Genomic DNA, 6,707 nt, shown 5'->3' with positions numbered 1-6,707 from the left:
TAATCATTCTTTAAAGTGTAATTTTCCTTGCCTATGCATTCTTGTAGAGTGTCAGTAGAGCCCTGGACACCCTAAGATAGAAGTGAACTATGCAATTGGGAATAAGTGGAGATAACTTGAATAAATTTTCTATTTTTTTTTAAGTTTTACATCCTCCTTTTTTTTATATGGACTTTAGATATACAGTTAATGTCTGTCAGAGCTAAAAAGATACCTCTGATACCATTTTATCTACCCCTTAACCACAAAAATATTATATAGGGAGCAGTTTAGTATAGTAGAAAGAGCATGGGATTTGGAAAGAAGAACTGAATTCTACTTCCAGTTCAAGCCATTTGATCTCTCTGAAGCTCAGTTTCTTTATATGTAAAATGGAGGTGCTAATCTTCATAATGACATTGTAAAGCAGTGAACTGGTGGCCCCCAATACCATCCTCAGGTTCACTGATTTGCTAGGACTCACAGGACTCAGAAATTGTTACAATCAGGCTACAATTTATTATATCAAAAGGATAGAAAGCAGGATCAATAATGGGAAAAGGTACATCAGTCAGAGACTGGAGGATACCAGGTGCAAGGTTCCAAGAGTCTTCTCCCAATAGAGTCACATAGGTTGTGCTTAATCCTCCAACAACGAAGTTCAGAAACATATGCAAAGTGTTTTCTGCCAGGAAGCTTACTTGAGCCTGAAACTCCAGGATTTTTATTGGGGTAACTAGTGACTGAAACTTCATATCCCTTGGAAAGAAAGCATGCATTCACCATAAATCATATTTTTTGCACAAGATACCTAGACAGGCTGTTACAGCATGATTGACAGGGCATACACAATGCCCTTATCAGTTACTAGAATAGAGAACATTCTAAGACCTCAGTTCCCGGGAGCTGGCCAAGGACCAGTCACACAAGTGGGCCCTTCTAAAAATGTATACGATTTGAGCAACTCAAGACTGCTGGGTTAACTCTTTCTTTCACAGATAGGTATTAAATTATTGTATGTGTGTATATATATAAAAATTGCATATACATACAGTATAAAGCAGTACATCAAATGTGAGGGATTATTATACATATGAGTAAAGAGAGCTAGAGCTATTCTGGGGTGTGATTAAGTGCAGTAAGAATGGAAATATCTAAGACAACTCTCCAGGGCAATGAATGGGGAAGCTGTAAACAATCCCACTAGGATTTTATTTTTCTCTATGATTTAGAGATAATTTCGTCACCACTACCATTCTGTCCCTCGTCAGTTTCACATTGTACTTTCTTATAGCTATATATTTCTTGGGGTTTTTGCATAAGCCAAATTGTTTCACTACCCACAGTGGAGTTTTGGCAAGGATGTGATCCTCTCAAGGAAAGTGCAGAATTGAGCCTTTGGAGAAGGCATAGACAGGTGCTTCCTAGAAAACCCTGAGCAAGTCCCAGTGAAAGACTATGGTTAATTATACTGTAATTGTGGTAACTAATACCAACAGTGAATTTTAGTCAGAATTGAATTTAAGTGAATGTATGTGAACCTAAATACTATTGAAATATAATTTTGAGCTAAATACTGCACTAGATGCCCGGCCCAGCCTGATCATTTTATAAAAATTTGCCCTCTAAGAATGAAGGAAATGACTATAGAAAGGAAGCTCAGGCATTGTATGCTAGGATGTGGAGGGGAACATCCTGAGGAGGTACACATACTTATACCTAAAACTGCTGAAAGCATTTGCCAAGGGTAGCCTGTACTCTCTGAACTCAGGTGGTAATGGCACCAAGTAGACTGGAGAACAACTTGAGAAAGTGGGCATATCTTACAGATGGACAACAAACCTGCTGATGGAATTTTGGTAATGGAGTATATGTTAATAGCATTTTACCTGCTGTAAGCCTCTTCGTCTGCTTTATACCCTCAGAGCTGCTGTAGCTCTCCCCCAACTCATGAATGGGGCTTAAGACAGCTGCCTTTATTCTGCATGTAAGCTAGTGCTGGCTCATTTGTCTTCCTGGTATGTTCTTCTACCCTTTATCTTGGAGACATATCAATGGTTCTCCTCAAATTGACCCTCTGTTGCCAGACTTTATTGAGCCCTATCTGGGACTTTTTCTAAGCCCTCTACTCCAGGTGGCCCTAAAAACTTCATGTACAATGTAATGTAGGCTCTTTAATGTGCTAGCAGAAAATGACAGAGATTAAATGGTGGCCGTGCCATCAAGGCAACTCATTGCTTCTTTTGAAATAAAGTATTTGGCAGGTTTTGCCTAGAATTGAGGGATTGAATCACTCCTTTCCCTACCTTATCTTTTTTTAAAACAGCTCCTACACTTCACCCCATTTAAAATACTAGCCCTTGCATTTATATCACATTCTATACTTTTCTAACACTTTCTTATTTATTATTTTATTCTTACATATTTTCATTCATGCTCCAAGGCCAAGCTCAGGCGCTGTTTTCTACAGAGAGATTAATTTTAACTTCCTCTGACCTCTTAAGGAACTTTCCATGATACTCTCATGGTGTTTAACCATTTTTCCTATTTTTATTCTAATTATTTGTATACACATCTCATTTATTAGACTCTAAGATCCTCAATGGCAAGATCTAGATAGGATTCATCAACAACTTACATATAGCAGACAAGCAATGAATAATGAAGATGAAATAAAATAGAAAACAAATGCTTGAAGCTTAGATAACTTTGCCTGTCATTTACTCTGATTACTAGAAGACCTAGAACTTGAATCTTCTTCTAGTCCTGTACTGCTGTCTTAAATTCTCCACCACACTGCCTCCCTTACCCTGGCCAGATAGCATTTACTCTCCAGAAGGAAGGAAATTAGCTAAGTCTCTAATAATCAGGAAAGGCTTTAAGGAGAAGGTAGACCTTGACAAATGAGTATAATGTCACTAGGTGAAACGCAGAGGGAAGGGTATTCCAGAGTTAGCAGTGAAAGCACATAAAGAGGGTGGGAGGAAGAACATGGTCTGTAGAATAATGAGGCCAAGCCTAAGAACCAGGGCAGTGAGTAACCATACAGAAATGCTGGAATGTGATGTAGTAGGAAGTAAGGGCCCCATACAGAAGGCCTTATATGAGGGAAGGGTCTGTAGTAGGGAGGACTTAGGGCTTTCTGGTCTGCTGGCTCTTTTGGAAGTTTGAAATCATGGCAGGGACCTAAGACCCTGAACCTCCTGCCTCTTGATTTGGTCAACTCTGAATATGAAGTACATTTTATTAAGATAATCTAACTTGCTCACTAGCATTTAATGTTAGTTGCCAAATTTTCAAACCTGAGCTCAGGGGGAATTCTCTTGCAAGTTTGAAAGTGTTTCAGAACTCTCTTTCATGGTAATAAGGATTTTGCCTAGCTGAGAAGTTGCCAACTCCTAGAGGTCTCTCTGGCACTCTAAATCCGAGGAGTTTAAAGTAAATGTAGCTCCTGAGAGAGAGAGAGAGTATGAGTCCTTAAACCACCCTCCCCTCATCCTTTTAAATCTCTGGGTTTATCCTCTGGGAAACACTGTCATTCATCTACCATTTGGTTCAGGTCTCAGGTTCTTGTCTACCATGCAGCCCTTCAAATGTCTGTGTCATCTGGTTGGTTCCCTATATTGTGAGGACTTAACAAATTTTCAGTCAGTCATTCAGTCAGTCAGTTCCTGTCTTGCCCTCCAGAATATCAAGTATTGAAAAACCACTGACCTCCTCTAAACTAAGCTACACCATACCCTGGTAAGAGGGAAAATCTTAGTATAAATTTCACATACACCTAAGGCTTTCACATACACCTAAGACTTCCCTCTTGTTCTTTCTCCCTCTTCTCCTCCTTCACCTCTCCCTCCACTCTTCCTCTGATCTCTCTCTTTCAAACATTCTTCTTATGGTTTGGTGTTCCATACCAACTGTACATTTGGCAATAGACAAAAATAAAAAACTCCTGCCCTCATTGATTTATGCCACTAACCTGATTCAGTTCTCTCTAAAGGAGATCGTAGCAACCTCTCTCAATGTTCATTTCCAACCAGCATTCTCTTACTATTTCTCAGGAGAGCAGTGAAACTTTATCAAAGTCTACTTTGTAACGATGCCAAAAGCTGGCCTCTGAAAGCTAAAAGGAGAAGAGCTAGAATGTGGTAAGTGGGAGCTGGGCCCTAGCAACAGGACTGTGGGAGGCAGTGTGGAATAATGGAAGGACCATAGGTCTGAAGACCTCATTTTGGACTTAACAGTTGCCCAAACTTTACCTATATTCTCACACATTTATGTACCTTTAGGGTAAGGATAATCACTCATATTTGTCTCATCTGATAGTACCTATCACACAGCTCATGTTCAGGTGAGTCCCCAGGGCCCCCACTGTGCTGTACTCTCCTTTCCCTGCCCAACTTCTCTACACCTTGGATTCAAGTCTTGTTTCTACCACTTCCTAGCCTTGAGGCTTTGGTAGGTTTCTTAACTCCTCTGACTGAGTTTGTTTCATCTTCCCTAAAAGAGATAATACATGCTTCATAGCTTTGTTGTACAGATCAAATAAAATAACAGATATGAAATATTTTATAGCCTATAAGGTGCTGTGAAAATGTTGAGATGGGGCCAGGCGCAGTGGCTCATGCCTGTAATCACAGCACTTTGGGAGGCCAAGGCGGGCCGATCGCCTGAGCTCAGGAGTTAGAGACTAGTCTGGGCAACATAGCGAAACCCCATCTCCACAAAAATAACAAAAAATAAATAAAATTAGCCAGGCATAGTGGCACACGCCTGTAGTCCCAGGGGGGACTGAGGCAGAAAGATTGCTTGAGCCCAGGAGGTAAAGCCCAGTGAGCCATGTTCATGCCACTGCACTCCAGCCTGGGTGACAGAGCCAGACCCCATCTCTAAGAAAAAAAAAAACAACAACAACAGTAAGGTGGTTTTATCAGATTAGTCAAGAAATGTCAAAAGGCACACAATTTTTATTACATCCATGAACCATGCCTCCCACTAGATCATGTGGTATATATAGTTCCAGGCCTATTTAAAGACCCACGTTTGCTTAGGTTCAGGTCATCTGAACACTGATTAAAGTTAACATTAGGAAAGATAAAAACCTAACCTTTATCTGTGTTTGATACAAAGACCACTAGCAATTACATCACTTGAATGTAGTTAGATTTTATTTTCCTTTGGTATTTTGGTGACGTTCCCAAATGAATGCCCAGGAATAATTACAGCAGACTGGCTTTGGCAGAGGAAGTATAAAAGGCAATTAGTAAAATGTAACAAACTTAAATGATAACTGAATCTACATCCCCCCCAGCCATTTCCAAGTATAAGCTATATAAATCTGTGTCCCATATTCACCAAAGGAAATATTTTTGAGGGAATCCAGCAGCAAGGATCTAGTGATCACTTATGGTAGCCCAGCTATGTGCTCAGGGGCAGGATATGGTGGTAAATATAAAATCCTAAAAGCCTGCTTTCCAGGAGCTCATATTCTGGTTGGGTCTACAAAACAGAAAAATTAAGTTTTTTGTTAGAAGAAATGAAACAATCTAAGACAAAATAGCATCAGGCGTCAAATAGTGTGGAACAAAAGGCATTCCAGAAAAGTGGAGATCAACACGGGCTGGGCCTTGAAGGGTCAGCTTAAGAAAGACAGAGGAAGAAGGCAGGGAGATCTTGCCTATGTTGGGAAAGTAAGGGCAGGAGCCTCTGAGTTAGAAAGAACATGTCAGGTGTTGTGCATGGTGCCACATAAGACTGCTGAGATATGATAGAGCCAGATTATAGATGTCCCTGAAGGCCTGGCAAAGGAGACTGGATTGTATATGGTAAGCAGTGGTGACTCATTTTGAGTTCTTGAACCAGGAGACTGCTGAGAAACTAGTGTGTTAAAAAGCAGCATGTAGGGGGGCGGAGCAAGATGGCCGAATAGGAACAGCTCCAGTCTCCAACTCCCAGCGCGAGTGACACAGAAGACCGGTGATTTCTGCATTTTAAACTGAGGTACTGGGTTCATCTCACTAGGGAGTGCTGGACAATCGGTGCTGGTCAGCTGCTGCAGCCCGACCAGCGAGAGCTGAAGCAGGGCGAGGCATCACCTCACCTGGGAAGTGCAAGGGGGAAGGGAATCCCCTTTCCTAGCCAGGGGAACTGAGACACACAACACCTGGAAAATCGGGTAACTCCCACCCCAATACTACGCTTTAAGCAAACAGGCACACCTGCAGATTATATCCCACACCTGGCTGGGAGGGTCCCACGCCCACAGAGCCTCCCTCATTGCTAGCTAGCACAGCAGTCTGCGATCTAACCGCAAGGCAGCACCGAGGCTGGGGGAGAGGCACCCGCCATTGCTGAGGCTTAAGTAGGTAAACAAAGCCGCTGGGAAGCTGGAACTGGGTGGAGCTCACAGCAGCTCAAGGAAACCTGCCTGTCTCTGTAGACTCCACCTCTGGGGACAGGGCACAGTGAAACAATGACGAAAGCAGCAGAAACCTCTGCAGACGCAAACGACTCTGTCTGACAGCTTTGAAGAGAGCAGTGGATCTCCCAACACAGAGGTTGAGATCTGAGAAGGGACAGACTGCCTGCTCAAGTGGGTCCCTGACCCCTGAGTAGCCTAACTGGAAGACATCTCCCACTAGGGGCAGTCTGACACCCCACACCTCACAGGGTGGAGTACCCCCTGAGAGGAAGCTTCCAAAGCAAGAATCAGACAGGTACACTCGCTGTTC

Source organism: Papio anubis, chromosome X (assembly GCF_008728515.1).
Source record: "Papio anubis isolate 15944 chromosome X, Panubis1.0, whole genome shotgun sequence".
Taxonomy (NCBI): Eukaryota; Metazoa; Chordata; class Mammalia; order Primates; family Cercopithecidae; genus Papio; species Papio anubis.
The sequence above is the reverse complement of the archived record's forward strand: the minus strand, read 5'-3'. Positions refer to the sequence as shown.